Raw genomic sequence first — 18,419 nt, forward strand, 5'->3', positions numbered from 1 at the left:
GGGTATCAGGTTTCTCCCCATATGATAATCTGACCCGCTCGAGTAACTGCAAAAATCACCGATTGGGCTCCCCTACCAACATAATTATAATACATACATTTCAACTACCTGCATGTATACCTACCTATACTTAAGTTTTTATTTATTGCATACCTACTCTCGTCTTCTTCACTGTCTGCCTCTTATTCTACTCCTTAAAGTAATCCACAGAGCATCAATTCCTGGTATTGGGTGATTAACGTCTCGACGTTGAACATGACCAAACCAAACCATCTTAACCGATGCTATTTCATTTTGGCATCAATTGGTGCCACACCTAGACTTCCCCGAATATACTCATTTTAATTTTATCCTTTTTTGTCACTCCACTCATCCATCTAGGTATTCTCATTACCGCCACATGCATTCGTTGTTCCTCTTTCTTTTTCACTGTCCAACATTCAGTTCCGTACATCATAGTCGGTCTTATGGCTGTTTTATAGAATTTTCCCTTCAGCTTCATTGGAATTTTTCTGTCACACAACACACCACTCGCTTCTTTCCACTTCATCCATCCAGCCTTAATTCTACTGCATGCATCTCCATCTATTTTTCCATTACTCTGTAATACCGATCCTAGATACTTAAAACTATTGCATTTCACAATCATTTCACCATCCAAAGATACCATTTTATTTATAGTAACTCCATCTTTAAATGAACATTCCAAATACTCTGATTTTGTCCCTTTTTTAGTTTTAAAACTTTTTCCTCCAGAGCTTGTCTCCACTGTTCCAGTTTTTGTTCTTTCACTATTTCCTATTAACACTACATCATCAGCATACATTAAGCACCATGGAATGTTACCCTGTAGTTTCGCGGTTATTTGCTCCAAAACTAATGAGAATAAAAAATAAGGACTAAGCACCGAGCTTTGGTGCAATCCTACTTTTACATGAAATTTATCAGTCTCTCCCACACCTGTCCTAACACTAGTCGTTACTCTCTCATACATATCTCTCACAATTTTTACATATTCACCAGGGACTCCTTTCTTATTGAGTACCCACCACAGAATTTCTCGAGGAACTCTATCATATGCTTTCTCAAGATCACTGAATACCATATGAGCGTTTGTTTCTTTATTCCTGTATTTTTCCATCAATTGCCTTAATGAAAATTGCATCTGTTGTTGATCTGCCTTGCATAAAGCCAAATTGATTATCGGATATTTCGGTTTCTTCACGTATCCGTCTATCAATAACTCTCCCCCATATTTTCATGGTGTGACTAAGTAGTTTTATAGTTATAGCCCTGTTACTCCGGTCAACTTAAGCATCCGAGGCTACAAAAATTACCATCAAGCTGAAAATTGGCAGGATTGTTCAAAATACCATCATAAATGAAATCTAAAAAGTCCTCATAAATCCGACCTCTGCTAAAAATTTTACGCGGGGTCAAAGGTCACCAAATATTGATTTTAGCGATTTTCAGCGAAACGGTAAGTTTTATCGTAAAATCAGTTCTAACAAAAAATGTAGATTAGATAATTATCTAGAAAAAATGCCTTATTACTTTTTTTCCTGAGAGCCACTGTTTTTGAGATATAACGATTCACAAAGTGGTAATCGTCATAATATGCGCACACGTTTCCACACCACTTTTGAGGTAGTGTACTTAACGCGTTTTTTAACGTGGTTTCCCCAGTAGGCCTATTCCACGGATCTGTTATGATTCTGTTTAATTTAAAGCTATTTTAATAATTGATATTGGCAAGGGTTAAAAATGATAAAAGTTATATAAAGCGGTATAAATTAAAAAAAAAGGGAAATTTATCAAACTGGTTCATAATTTTCTAATACTTCTGCTTCCCTTGTTCTTCTTCTCATTGTTATTCTTCCTCTTCTTCATCTTCTAGTTTTTCTTCTTCTCTTTCATCTTGTTCTTCTTCTTCTTCTTGTTCATCCTGGGTGCAAGTAAATTGTCCCAATAATGACACATCGCATGGCTCCTTGATAGAATCAAATGAATCCTCAATTGTTGGTGATTCAACATTGGAGCACGACCGGTTTTGACAATTAATGCATGCTACCGAACAAAACAGTTCAACTTTTTTGCAACCACATTTAGCGCTACATCCCTTTTTACAGTTGCAAAAAATTGTGTTCAGGAGTTTTTCCGGCGCAGGGGGGAGTAAAGTTTGAATTGGTTCTAATGAACTGTCGACTAATTTCCATTCCCAGTCTTTTGGATCTAGCTGATAACCAAGCCACACTTGAACTTGGTAATATACCCGACAAAGGTGTTGATGAGCAGCCGCTGAGGTTGGAGGAAGACAAGATAACTGCACTTGTTTTTTGTTTCGAGTACTTTTTAAAAAACATGCATATCGAAACTTATCTAAGCACGTAGTTTTCTTAGGCGCTCCATACATAGAGAGAAGAAAGCTTTTTTTTTTTTTTTTTTTTTTTATTTTATTCTGGCCTTGGTTCAGAACCTTTAGCCACGTAACTACATATGCAATTAGAGAAGAAAGCTAATTCCATTGTAAATAACTTCTTGTGGAGTTGAATTAGCTTTTTAAAAACTTCAGCACATTCAAGTAAATCTTGTTTTCCAAACATTTTAAAAACAGTAGTTTACCCCTCCTGAAAAATGTAGATGTCGTATGACAGCCAGTTATTGCGTGTAAAAATAGTATATGATTTTGACATTTTGCAAAAGTAGATAAACTTTTCGATGAATATATTTCCGATTGGTTTTGAGCTTTTCCAGGTTTTAAAAAAAAAAAGATAGTTTTTTCGATTGGAGTTCTACCAGTGAGTAATACGAGCAAGTCTACATCTTCACCTACAATAATAGTTGTATTTGTTAAGTTGAATTGCTCTATGGCTGTTTCAATTATCATTACGTCAGCATCATTATTAGCTTGTTTTACCGATATATTTTCAGCAATAAACTTAGCTTTCAGCATTGAAATGAACCGAGATTTGTTGTGAGTATTTGCAAGAAATTTCTGTTGAGTGGTAGATACTGTTATAGATTGATCAAATAAAATATTAGAAGATGAAGATGTTGCTGAAGTTCTACGACATTGTTCTGCAGCTCTAACATTTCTCGTAAAATCATTATAGCCATCAAATAAAGTTGTCTTTCATTATTATGTTCAAACCCTTCTGAGAAAAGAATAGGTAGGGTGATTAGATTAGCCGACGAACGTGTTTATTCCGACAAAACCCATCTTTACAAATTGAACTAAGGCGCATAAATAAAAAGTATTATTGTAAGGTAATACTTTGTCATATCAATTTACTATTTGTGTTGGGATTAAGCCGTAAAATTCAAATAATTCTTATTATTTTCGCGTTACATTCACTTTGTAAAGATTTTTTTGTTGGTACCGTAATATAATACAGCTTATACATTGCATCCCTCGGTAGACCGCAAGCGGTATAGTAGAAACATTATCATATTTATAATCTTATATTATTATGTGTAATATAAGTTAAGTTGACCGATAGAATATTATGTTTACTTGTATTACAGCTTCAGTGATGTATAATTCAGTGGTGTACTAACTAATACGTATGTATATTATGACGATTAGGAAGTCTTTCAACTCTTTGAATCGTTGTATCTCAAAAACAGTGGCTCTTGGGAAAAAAACTATTAAGATATTTTTTATAGATAATTATCTAACCTACATTTTTTGTTAGAGCTAATTTTACGATAAAACTTGCCGTTTCGCTGAAAATCGCTAAAAACCATATTTGGTGACCTTTGACCCCGCGTAAAATTTTTAGCAGGGGTCGGATTTATGAGGACTTTTTAGATTTCATTTATAATGGTATTTTGAACAATCCTGCCAATTTTCAGCTTGATGGTAATTATTGTAGGCTCACTCCTATTTTTGAGTCTAACTAGACCGGTCTATGTAGTTTGTACATACATTGTTGTATATCTCCTTTGTTTTTGTAAACAGATTCTAATATACTGCTTCTCCATTCGTCTTGCATTATTTGTCCAACTTCCATAATTCTATTAAATAGACCTGCTCCTTGTCCCTGTCTCTCCCAATGCTCTCCATACTTCCCCAGGAATATCATTTGGTCCGACTGCTTTTACTTTCTTTATTTTTTGAAGCGCTTTGAGCCACTTCCTCGTTTGTTATTTTGGTGACAATTGATGTTACTGTCTCCGTTAACTCTACAGGCTGTCTGTCAAATTCTTCATTTAATCAACTGCCAAAGTACTTTCTCCATCTTCTTTTGACCTCCTTTTCGCGAATTAGTATTTTATTATTTTCATCTCGGATACATCTAATCTGATTACAGTTTTTTGACTGATTACAGACTACAAATCTTTTGCTTTCTTTGCTCTCTGTTTGGCTATTTGATATATTATGTGTATCTTTGTTTTCAGCTTTAGCTTTTGCTACTGCTACTCTTTCGCTTCCTTTTTGGCGACCATATAGTTTTGAAGTTGTTCTGAAGCTATTTCCTTGTGGCATTTTTATAATCAAGTATTTTCTATGGGAAATAAGCCACAATTTTACTAAAAAATGAATTTATTAACGTTTCGAAGCCCAAATCGGGTTTCGTTGTCAAAATACAAAATACCATTAAAATAAACAAAATTGTTGTTGCTAAGTAAAAAAATTCTTCTAATAATTTATTTAATCTGACTCATTTATATTGGCAATTCAGACGTATATTATACATTTTAAAGTAGAAGACTTTAAAATGATATCGCTAATATTTATGAGTTGCGTTCCTGGGACGACTTTACTAAAAGATAGTTCATTCGATTACATGAAATCAATCCCAACTCAAGAATATCCGTCGAAAAAAAATCATACCATGTGATCTGTCTTTAAAAAGAAAACCAAATGCAACGATGACAGTAAAATTCTCGCGTTAGAGATTCCATAGTAAATCACGAAGGAAAACCAGGAAAAAACCTCGTGATACTATCCCGACATGGTAAGTATTTGGTCTTACATTTAATTTACCTTCAAAAAACTAATACCAAATTCTGACTTTAATGTTTAAATTATAAATAATATTAATAATACATAGATATACAATAAGTAATACTAAAATATAAAATTTGTACTAACTCGATAAGTTATTGACTTACTAATCGTGGTATTTTCTTTCTATTGACTTCCTCTTTCAGTATGGGTAACATCAACATCCTACTGGATTCTACCATATAGTTTTGAAGGTCTGTGTCCCATCTATTTTCTTGCCACTTTTTATATAATTTCCCTTCTCTTTTATTTTTCTTTCTGCTCAAACTTCTTTCCTGATGGTTTCCCAAATATTTCAATAGCAGTCTCTCTAATAATACTGACCATTTTTGTCCAAATTGTATTCATGTTCCAACATATTTTTTTACTATTCTTTTCCTTAAGTCTTCTTCACTGTCTTTATTAACGTTTATTAGGTATCTATAACTGGGTCGATATTATTCATTAAATTATCGATATTTCACAACTCTTCTACGGTAATTACCTACGTCTTGCACGTAGTTATTCCATTTTTATGCAGTTAAGGTGAAGATTTAACTGGAACCTAATTTTACAACACTTTAAGTACGTAGTCTTAGCCTTGGTTTGAATTCCTTTCTTGCATTATTCAGAGTTTTATAGAATTTTCTTGTTTGATTTTCCTGTTCTAATGCCTCAAGTTCTTCCAGTATTCTATTTTCATAAATTCTCTTTTTTCTTCTATGAATTCACTTCTCTTCCCTTTTAAGGTCTTTATATTTTTGTTTTTTTTTTCTCGGGTTCTTCTTTGCTGCATCTGTTTATATGCATCGTTCTTTCTTCTTATAATGTCCTCACACTCAGCATCGAACCAGTCATTGCGTGATGGTGGTTTTTCTGGCCCTAGAATATTATTTGCTGCGTCTTTAATGTTACTTTTACACATTTCCCATTGTTCGCTGATTGTTAGATTCTCATTAGTTATGCAGTTAGTTTCGATATAGTTTTGAAACCTTTCTACCGTTTGCGGATTTTTGAGGAGTTCAATATTAAGGCGCGTTGTTTTGGTACTTCTCTCCTTCTTCGCATTTGAGATTCTAGTTCGAATTCTTGTGCCAACTACAAAGTGATCTGAATCAATATTGGTGCCTCGATAGGTCCGGACATCCATCAAGTTTGAGAAGTGTCTAGCATCTATGATCACATGATCAATTTGGTTGTTAGTTAATCCATCGGGCGAGGTTCAAGTTCCCATATGTATGTAAGTGCCCTAAATACTTAAGAGGTGGTTTCTTCAATATTCATGCCACTTACTGAAATCTTGTCGCTTAACACAAGATTTGTCATGATTTGTGTGGTAAATTTTTAATCCAACTTGTAGGGAGGCTAGGTATAGTTTCTGTTGCGATATTGCATTATAGATGCTGTCAGCAAATAGAACAATATCGTCAGCGAACCTCAAACGACTAAGTATTTCTCGGTTAACATTAATTTCCTTTTTACTCAGATTTGCGTTCTTAAACATATACTCTAATAATGTAAACAATTTTGGCGAAATTGTGTCTCCCTGTCGCACTCCCCGTTTTATTTTAATTGCGTTGGTCTTTTTATCTACCAGTTTCAAGCTTGCTGTCGCATTTTGATTGATGCATTTGATCATCTTTATATATCGATCGAAAGAAAAGCAGGCCCACCAAATGCAGCGATTTTAGACTAATCAGTTTGATGAGTCACACACTTAAGATACTTTTACGTATTATACAAAACCGAGTATTCCTTCTGTGCGAAACTAGAATGGGTAATAGGCAATTTGGATTTAGAAATGGTCTAGGAACTAGAGAAGCACTATTTTGTATGCGCGTTCTATTACAAAAAAGTTGTGAATTCCGAAAGAACGTTTATGTTTGTTTCATCGACTTCGAGAAGGCATTCGACTGAGTACAACATGATACACTTTTCGATTGCCTGCAGGCAGCAGGACTTGACCACTACGATATAAGACTGCTGAAATACTTATATTACAATCAAGTAGCCTCTATCCAAATTGGAGACAGTCGTACTGAAATACTGCCGATTAGGGATGGCGGTTTTGACAAAACACCGGTTTTCGGTTATACCGGTTTTTTTGCTTAAGGTTTAACCTGGCTTTTTGGAAAAACCGGTTGTCGATTTTTTTAATCCACAAGAAATGAGATTTAAAAAAAATAATATCAACATAAATATTTTACTTAAAAATAAATTGGATAATGCAATTTATCTTTTATTTTTACTACCATCAAAAAAAATTTATCATGTATTACTTTTAACACGTTTGTATATTTGTAGAGTAGGTACATTTTAACTCATTTAATACTTCCTGTATGGGTGTATCGTTTTGAAAACGTAGGGAAATTCTTGGAGATTCGTATTCGTAATCAGTAATTCGATATTCATAGTCAGAGCATTATTTTTGGTAATCAGAAAAAGTCATTCACCCACTTTCAATGTCAAGAGTTAAGTGTGAAAAATAGATGATGTTTGCGTCTAATTCAACCAGATCACCTCTTATGTAAATATTAGGATTACAAATACCTTTTCAAGGAAATAATATAATAAAACTTAATAAATGTTTCTGGCTGATGTGAGATTGCACTTTCAGTTTGCTTCTGTATTTATAAAATAAAATAAAATTTGAATTATGGTTTTGTTTGGAATAATTACTTGAGAATAATAATTATGATTGGGATCCAAAATAATACCTAACCTAATCCTAATCACCGTAAAAACCTAATAACCGGTTTTTACTTTAAAAAGGAAAAACCGGTTATAACCGGGACAAAAAACAACCGGTAAAACCGGTTATTGCGAAGTAAAAAGACCGGTAGGTTTTTCCCATCCCTACTGGCGATAAAACGTGGAGTACGACAAGGTTGTGTTTTATTACCCACCCTTTTTAATCTGTACTCTGAAGAAATCTTTAGGGAGGCTTTAGATGACAGACAAGAGGGAGTAAGGCTAGGCGGAGAAGTAATCAACATCAATTATATACGCTGACGATACAGCCATTCTTGCTGAAAATTTACAAGATCTTCAGACACTACTAAATCTAGTCAGTGAAGCAAGTTATCGGAGAGGCCTTAAAATCAACTTTTCAAAGACAAAGTGGATGGCAGTTGGAAAGATTAATATAGATCAAGGTCAGCTTTCTCTTGATGGAGAGGAGTTAAAACAGGTAAATCATTTCAAGTACCTTGGCAGCTGGTTAAATGTAAATTGTGACTCTGATGAAGAGATAATAACTAGGATCGAAATATCACGGAAGGCTTTTATGACCTGGAAACCAGTTTTATGTAACAGAAACCTGTCGATGAATATTCGAAAGAAGGTGCTGAAATGTTATGTGTGGTCTATCCTATTGTATGGTTGTGAGACATGGACGTTAAAAACCACAATACTAAACAAAATAGAAGCATTCGAATTGTGGTGCTATCGACGAATATTAAAGATATCGTGGGTTTCGCACACTTTTTATGAAGATGTTCTTCAAATGCTGAATTCAGAACGTCTGCTCATAAGCATCATAAAGAGGAGAAAAACAGAATACTTCGGCCATATAATTAGAGGACCTAAATACCATCTGCTTCGCCTTATAATACAAGGAAAAGTGGAGGGAAAGAGATGGATTGGTCGAAAGAAACTTTCATAGCTGCGTAATATTAGACAATGGTGTGGCTGCACAGTAGAAGAATTATTTCGCGCAGCAGTCGATAGAGAGAGATTTCAAGAAATTGTAAACATGATGACGGCCAACGTCTGAATACAGACACGGCACCTAAAGAAGAAGAAGATATATCGATGATCTATACGGCACTCTGTTAAGGCTTTTAATATTGTTTGATGACTTATTGTGTGGAAAGCTTTTTCGTAGTCAACAAATATCAGGACTAATTGCGTGTTGTAATCAACACCACCACTCCTTTATAAGACGCCTGAACAGTGGGTTTGTCATATCGAGGCAGCTTTCCATTGGTTTAAAATTAATTTCTAACCAATTTTAATTACGAACGACAAGCTTCGACGACACGACAAACCCACCGATAAGGCGTCTGAAACTTTCGTCTTAGCTTACTTTGGAAGTGAACGAAGTATAGTGTCGATACTCACACTAGCCCAGGGGGACCGAGCGTTTAACGTACCCTCCGAAGCACGGTGAAGGGCTCGTATCATGTTTAGAAATAAAAATGTCGTTGAAGGTAAAGGCAGGTTTTGTTTTTATTTGATTCAGAGTTGGACCACCATCTCCATATAGCTATTTCAGCATCTATGCATCCTCAGTGAAGCTATGCAGTCACAACTCTGAAACGAATATCAACAATCCTGCCTATTTGCACAAGAGACGACGAATATAGAAGAAAGCAAATAAAGGACACTTTGGCCACGTATTTACCTTCTTTTCTACTAAGAAAAGGGCCGAAAGACAGTTTCAGGTACTCAAATCTGAGTAAAGATGAAAAAGATAAAGGCAGTTTTTGTTTTTATTTGATTCAGAGTTGGACCAGCATCTCCATATAGCTATTTCAGCATCTATGCATCCTCAGTGAAGCTATGCAGTCACAACTCTGAAACGAATATCAACAATCCTGCTTATTTAAGGGAAAACATCGCGATGCAATGTTTCCACCTTTTGAGACGCAAAACAGCGACATCTCTCGTAATACGAGAAGACGAAAAGCCCTAGATACAAAGTTTGCTACTTTTATACAATTAGAATAATTGAAATAAAAATAACAAACAATATTTTAAATCCAAGACTTTTCGTTAAGAAACTGCTTTCTGGCTGCATCCTGTATCTCCGGCTTTTACAATATATAAGCACAAGAGACGACGAATATAGAAGAACGCAAATAAAGGACACTTTGGCCACGTATTTACCTTCTTTTCGTCTAAGAAAAGGACCGAAAGACAGTTTCAGGTACTCAAATCTGAGTAAAGATGAAAAAGATAAAGGCAGTTTTTGTTTTTATTTGATTCAGAGTTGGACCACCATCTCCATATAGCTATTTCAGCATCTATGCATCGTCAGTGAAGCTATGCAGTCACAACTCTGAAACGAATATCAACAATCCTACCTATTTAAGGGAAAACATCGCGATGCAATGTTTCCACCTTTTGAGATGAAAAACAGCGACATCTCTCGTAACAAAAGGAAGACGAAAAGCCCTAGATACAAATTTTGCTACTTTTATACAATTAGAATAATTGAAATAAAAATAACAAACAATATTTCAAAAATCCAAGACTTTTCGTTAAGAAACTGCTTTCTGGCTGCATCCTGTATCTCCGGCTTTTACAATATATAAGCACAAGAGACGACGAATATAGAAGAAAGCAAATAAAGGACACTCAGGCCACGTATTTATCTTCTTTTCGTCTAGGAAAAGGACCGAAAGACAGTTTCAGGTACTCAAATCTGAGTAAAGATGAAAAAGATAAAGGCAGTTTTTGTTTTTATTTGATTCAGAGTTGGACCACCATCTCCATATAGCTATTTCAGCATCTATGCATCGTCAGTGAAGCTATGCAGTCACAACTCTGAAACGAATATCAACAATCCTACCTATTTAAGGGAAAACATCGCGATGCAATGTTTCCACCTTTTGAGATGAAAAACAGCGACATCTCTCGTAATATAAGGAAGACGAAAAGCCCTAGATACAAATTTTGCTACTTTTATACAATTAGAATAATTGAAATAAAAATAACAAACAATATTTTAAATCCAAGACTTTTCGTTAAGAAACTGCTTTCTGGCTGCATCCTGTATCTCCGGCTTTTACAATATATAAGCACAAGAGACGACGAATATAGAAGAAAGCAAATAAAGGACACTCAGGCCACGTATTTATCTTCTTTTCGTCTAGGAAAAGGACCGAAAGACAGTTTCAGGTACTCAAATCTGAGTAAAGATGAAAAAGATAAAGGCAGTTTTTGTTTTTATTTGATTCAGAGTTGGACCACCATCTCCATATAGCTATTTCAGCATCTATGCATCCTCAGTGAAGCTATGCAGTCACAACTCTGAAACGAATATCAACAATCCTGCTTATTTAAGGGAAAACATCGCGATGCAATGTTTCCACCTTTTGAGACGCAAAACAGCGACATCTCTCGTAACACGAGGAAGACGAAAAGCCCTAAATACAAAGTTTGCTACTTTTATACAATTAGAATAATTGAAATAAAAATAACAAACAATATTTCAAAAATCCAAGACTTTTCGTTAAGAAACTGCTTTCTGGCTGCATCCTGTATCTCCGGCTTTTACAATATATAAGCACAAGAGACGACGAATATAGAAGAACGCAAATAAAGGACACTTTGGCCACGTATTTACCTTCTTTTCGTCTAAGAAAAGGACCGAAAGACAGTTTCAGGTACTCAAATCTGAGTAAAGATGAAAAAGATAAAGGCAGTTTTTGTTTTTATTTGATTCAGAGTTGGACCACCATCTCCATATAGCTATTTCAGCATTTATGCATCCTCAGTGAAGCTATGCAGTCACAACTCTGAAACGAATATCAACAATCCTACCTATTTAAGGGAAAACATCGCGATGCAATGTTTCCACCTTTTGAGACGCAAAACAGCGACATCTCTCGTAACACGAGGAAGACGAAAAGCCCTAAATACAAAGTTTGCTACTTTTATACAATTAGAATAATTGAAATAAAAATAACAAACAATATTTTAAATCCAAGACTTTTCGTTAAGAAACTGCTTTCTGGCTGCATCCTGTATCTCCGGCTTTTACAATATATAAGCACAAGAGACGACGAATATAGAAGAAAGCAAATAAAGGACACTCAGGCCACGTATTTATCTTCTTTTCGTCTAGGAAAAGGACCGAAAGACAGTTTCAGGTACTCAAATCTGAGTAAAGATGAAAAAGATAAAGGCAGTTTTTGTTTTTATTTGATTCAGAGTTGGACCACCATCTCCATATAGCTATTTCAGCATTTATGCATCCTCAGTGAAGCTATGCAGTCACAACTCGGAAACGAATATCAACAATCCTGCCTATTTAAGGGAAAACATCGCGATGCAATGTTTCCACCTTTTGAGATGAAAAACAGCGACATCTCTCGTAATACAAGGAAGACGAAAAGCCCTAGATACAAATTTTGCTACTTTTATACAATTAGAATAATTGAAATAAAAATAACAAACAATATTTTAAAAATGTCGTTGTTGGTGCCGACATTCAAACTCGTGCGCTCTGGCTTATGAAGCTAGTATCTTGCCGCTGAGCTACCTCTGCCGCCATCCAAATCGCAAATCGAAAAGTACTGTTTCGTGATTGAACAAAAGAATTTTCAATCGGTCGACTCGTTCTTGTTTTATATGAATTTTTTTTAAACGGTGAGAATCGAAAAAATACTAAAAAATATGGGACAAAAATTCATTCAAACTTATTTAAAAACTTCTCGAATTTTTTATTTGAGATGAATTTGCACAGAAATATTCTGCCTCCCACAAAAAAGGCTGGACGAGTAAAATTGCAGGAAAAAAATCGACAATTTTCAACATTTTTACTTGATTTTTTTACAACTTATTCAAATGTTTTCCAGGTGTACCTACCTAAATTTTAAGTAAATAGTTATTTTTCTACAACTACTATTCAAAGTTCACTTTTCTGCACAGTTTTATGTCAACAAAGTTAATATTTTCTCACAGTATAAGATTTATGACATTAGTGTGCAGAAAAGTGACGTTTCAGTGCAGAAAAGTGACGTTTCAGTGCCGGAAAGTGACGTTTCTCTGCCGGAAAGTTCTTTTCTGCACAGTACCATTACATTCCACAATAAAATCATAATAATTATAACATGTTTAGATGAAATGGTTTTATTTAAGATATTAGATTTGATAGTGCTTTTCAAAAAAGAACCGATTTAACTCATGTCCGAGAAATCTGCAAAATTCACTACTTTAACACATTATTTTTGAACTTTACATTTGGTATTTTACAAATGACTACCTCATTCTGAGTAACGTTATATTATATTCTGTTGACATCTGTGGTTAAAATGTAGACAAATATACAACCTGTAAGACAATTATTATACTTAATTATCAAATAGAAATTAAATTATGGATGTTACAACTTTTTTATTTTACAATTTTATTCTTAATAAACATTTTATAATTATCAATTAACCAGTAAGGATTTAGCAACCTCAGCAAGATACGTCGAATGAAATTTAATCCAGAGCCCTGAATAAGAACAAAAATTATTCACATAAAAAATAAGGTGGTGGCATAACTGCACGTCACGTGGACATTTCAACGAATTGCGTTTGGCTTATCGCAATGCTCAAACAAAATTAATCGATGACTAAATTTTTACTTATGTAGTCAATACAATGTATGTATGGACCCTGACGGGTAATAGAGGTGACGGTTAATAGAGAGACGGATAATCGAGGTTCCACTGTAGGTCTGGTGGAAATCCGTGACTGCATAAATATAATGTCAAATGTGACATTATTTTGTAATAATTTATTTAAAATGGTTTAAATTCAAACAAATTAAGGCAGTGCATTAATTTTTTAACTGCGATTTCTGTGTAATTTGTTTAGGTATAAGGAATTTAAATTGATTAGTGTTAATTAAATACAGTTTAAAATTTATAATTAATTTATTATTATAGTAAATCTTCGTTTGGAAATTGTGATTTTTATTTTTAGCAAAAACTGTGGTTGTAGAAAAAGTATAGTGTGTAACACGTGCAGAAAGGTAATTTCTCACTCGTTTGAATTGCGACACTCGCCTGCGCTCGTACCGTAACTTTTTAAACTCGTGAAAAATTAGTACCTTTCTGCACTTGATGCACAATATACTATTCCCGCACGCCGCGTGCGGGAAAGTGCAACTTTCGGAAACGAAATGCAAGGGGGAAACTGGCTGTTTTAGCACGGCTGTAGAAAATAGTTATTTTCCTAACTAGTGTGGAAAGTGACACTTTCGGCACGAGACTGCCGTGGACCCGAACGACGCGATAGCGGAGTTCGGGCAAGCAGTCGAGTGCGGGGAAGACACTTTCCGCATGAGTTAGGAACAATATTTTTTCTAGGGCCGTACGTTTGGAAAAAGCCACAAAAAATAGAGTTATATCAATTTTTATTTAGAAGTGAAAATACACAAATTAATTCTTTGACAAGGTTGTCAAAACCAAACTTTCAATATAATGGGTTACCACGACGACGATATTGGTTTCCATGACGACGATTCAAAACCATTGTAATTGTCTACTGATCTGACTTTTAAATATTATGTCAAAATAATTTTATTTCATCGAATTATCAGTAGGTAGTAATTGCACAAGAGCTCTAAAATTCTATATTAATTTTAGAGATCGAGTGCAATTTGTTGCGATTTTTTCATGAATAAAACTGTTCAAAACCAAAATTTTATTGTAATTTATTTATGTAAGTACAAATTAGTACAATTAAATACACAGTTGTTATAAATATTTGACGGTTGAATGTCATCATTTTTATAATTTTTAAAACATTAATTGTGATTATTAGTGTCACTGAATGTAGTTTTTCATAGCAACGAAGGGCATCTGACGTAATATACTTGACGACAGGAAATTATTAAAAATTATCAGTTTAATTTTTATTTCTGTAGCTTTCTATTGGTCAGAATCTCTTATGAATGAAATAATCGCGCTAATTTCATTAAAACATGAACACAATAAGATAAATTTGAAATAAATTAGTAAATAATATCTAAATATTAGTTTATTGCATGTATTATAATATATTATAATGCCATATTACAAGGTATTTTACTTTCCCGCACGCCGTGCGGGAAAATTTACTTTCACGCACGCCGTGCGGGAAAGTGCAACTTTCGGAAACGAAATGCGTGCGTGAAAGTGGCTCTTTTAGCACGACCGTAGAAAAATAAATTTTTCGTTTTTAAAATAAAATTATTTGAGAAAGGTGTTTTTTCCCTTCAATACCTATGTAACTCCTTAAGCCGGCCACTCATTTTACTGAGGTGTCTTTCGCAGTGGCGTAGCTGAAGATTGGGGGGCCTCCCCGCGACAATTTTTGTGGGGCCCCGTATTATAAACATTACGACAACTAATAACAGTATAATTACTAAAATATGTATAAATGACAATATTTGGCATTTCTTTAATAAGTTTTCATCAGTTAGTGTTCATAGATTTTTTGGGAATACATAGAGATAAAAACCTATTATACATGTATTTTAATCCGACAAACCTATTATTTATGTAGATAAGGACACACCCTTAAACTTGATAAAAATAATAAATTTAAAGATAAAACCCATAACTAAATTAAAATTCATGGTGACGTTTCAATTATTACTTTAATCATCGTCAGAATAATAAGCTTCTTGAGCGGATGCTTTTAAATAATTTTAAAGGAACAAACATAATTAATGAAAACGTAAAAAATGACATTGACAATCATTGGGTTAAGTTAATAATTTCAAACACGCCATGTCTTGTTGCGTGTTTAAGGGTGGCTTCAAAAGAAATATGGATAATGCCTCCTTGATGCTGAGTTCTGTTGGAGAACTTGCATGACCAATGATTGAGAAGTCCTTACGACTAATAGTGTGGTCAGAATCAGTCATATGTTGGAATACTGCTGAATTTGGAACTGTTCTTGATCGTCTTCCTAAGTGAGGAGTGATACCTAAGTGTTCGCAACATCTGACATTAAAGTGACGTCGAGTCTTCCCGACGTACGTAGCTGCACAGCTACTACATTTGAATTGGTATATAATGTTAGATGCGAGATCACTAGGAATCATGCCTTTCACATGGAAACGAGATCCTATCCTTTCCAAAGTCGTGAAAGCAAATCTTAATTCTATAGAGGGAAATGCTTTTTTAATTATTCTACGGATGTTGCGTCGGATTTGTAAGCTGTGGTAACCAGTATATGGAAGTTTGATATAGATCTTTTCTTTGATTTCTTCTACTTTGTTGTTTGGTTGGAATTTGTTATTGAAAAAACGTCTGATGTATCTTTCTAAGAAGTTCAACGAAAAACCATTTTTACTTAAGATCATCTTTATGTTTTCTAATTCTTCATGTAGGAATTGCCAGGTTGAACAGATAGTGAAAGCGCGGTGAACAAGTATATTGATTAAACTTGTTTTGTATTTGTTGGGAATGAAGCTATCTGCGTTTATATACAGGCCGGTGAAGGTTGGTTTTCTGTATATTGAAGTGGAAAAACCTGAAGGTGATCTGAATATGTTAATTCCTAAGAAGGGCAGATTTCCATTGATTTCAATTTCACTAGTAAATTTCATATTGTGGTGTTTCTGGTTCAGATAATCTAAAAAATGTTGAATGTGATCGGTATGTTTGAAGATGAGAAAAATATCATCCACGTATCGTCTATAAAGAAGTGGCTTAAAATCAATTGGACAGTCAGCTAACCATGTTTTCTCATGGTGACATAGAAAAGTGTTCGCGAAAACTGGTCCTAAAGGAGAGCCCATTGCAACGCCATCTATTTGTCTATACACTTTTCCGTCAAAACTGAATAGACATTCTTTGGCAGCTAATGTCAGTAGATCTTTAAATTTTGACTGCTTCATTCCTAAAAAGCTTGAATTGGAACTTGGGAAAAGTGAATTTATTATTATGTTGATGGTTTCATCTAAGGGAACGTTTGTAAACAGACTTTCAACGTCGAAACTGACCATAAATCAATGGAAATATGCCCTTCTTAGGAATTAACATATTCAGATCACCTTCAGGTTTTTCCACTTCAATATACAGAAAACCAACCTTCACCGACCTGTATATAAACGCAGATAGCTTCATTTCCAACAAATACAAAACAAGTTTAATCAATATACTTGTTCACCGCGCTTTCACTATCTGTTCAACCTGGCAATTCCTACATGAAGAATTAGAAAACATAAAGATGATCTTAAGTAAAAATGGTTTTTCGTTGAACTTCTTAGAAAGATACATCAGACGTTTTTTCAATAACAAATTCCAACCAAACAACAAAGTAGAAGAAATCAAAGAAAAGATCTATATCAAACTTCCATATACTGGTTACCACAGCTTACAAATCCGACGCAACATCCGTAGAATAATTAAAAAAGCATTTCCCTCTATAGAATTAAGATTTGCTTTCACGACTTTGGAAAGGATAGGATCTCGTTTCCATGTGAAAGACATGATTCCTAGTGATCTCGCATCTAACATTATATACCAATTCAAATGTAGTAGCTGTGCAGCTACGTACGTCGGGAAGACTCGACGTCACTTTAATGTCAGATGTTGCGAACACTTAGGTATCACTCCTCACTTAGGAAGACGATCAAGAACAGTTCCAAATTCAGCAGTATTCCAACATATGACTGATTCTGACCACACTATTAGTCGTAAGGACTTCTCAATCATTGGTCATGCAAGTTCTCCAACAGAACTCAGCATCAAGGAGGCATTATCCATATTTCTTTTGAAGCCACCCTTAAACACGCAACAAGACATGGCGTGTTTGAAATTATTAACTTAACCCAATGATTGTCAATGTCATTTTTTACGTTTTCATTAATTATGTTTGTTCCTTTAAAATTATTTAAAAGCATCCGCTCAAGAAGCTTATTATTCTGACGATGATTAAAGTAATAATTGAAACGTCACCATGAATTTTAATTTAGTTATGGGTTTTATCTTTAATTAAACCTATTATTAGTAAGTTGTTGCAATAATGTCTAAATTTATCTAAATTTACATTGAAAACATTAACTTCAAAACTTTTTTGTTATAAGTTATTTTTTCGTCGCAGCTAAGCTCATCGTAAAATTTTTAATAAGGTTTATCCGTTTATTTTTAAATTCCGGTATAATACCCCACTATTCTGCTTTTCCTGCTGCTTTTGCTAAAGTTTCGGAAAACGAATTTCTCATTTCTCGAAGATTGTCACTAGTTTTTCCAAAAAGTTGAAGGGCGACCTTTAACTCTGCCATTTCAGATTTGAAAAGTTTTGATGTTAGAGATTAATAAAGTTAAAATTCAAAATTTTGATAGCATAGTTTTTTAGATAGCATAAAATTGTCGTTAAAGATTTATTACTTGTCGGAAAGCTCGACGCAAAGCCATAACAGCATCATGTCTGGATGAGCACAGGGTTTCACATAACATTTTAAGTATTGGCAAACGCGATGAATCCAAAGTCATAATAGTACATAGTACATCCCATATTTTAATACTTGCACTAAAAAAACATAATCTTTTAATTATATCCTAAAAAAACAACTCCTGTACACCAGCAAAGGCATCATTCAACACTAGGTTCAGATTATGGGATGCACAATGATCATATTGAAAGCTGTTTTTCAATGTCAGAAGGTATGTTGTGTACGGAACGGTCCTTTAATTGTATAAATTTTAGAATTT

This window comes from Diabrotica virgifera, chromosome 4 (assembly GCF_917563875.1).
Source record: "Diabrotica virgifera virgifera chromosome 4, PGI_DIABVI_V3a".
NCBI classification, from domain to species: domain Eukaryota; kingdom Metazoa; phylum Arthropoda; class Insecta; order Coleoptera; family Chrysomelidae; genus Diabrotica; species Diabrotica virgifera.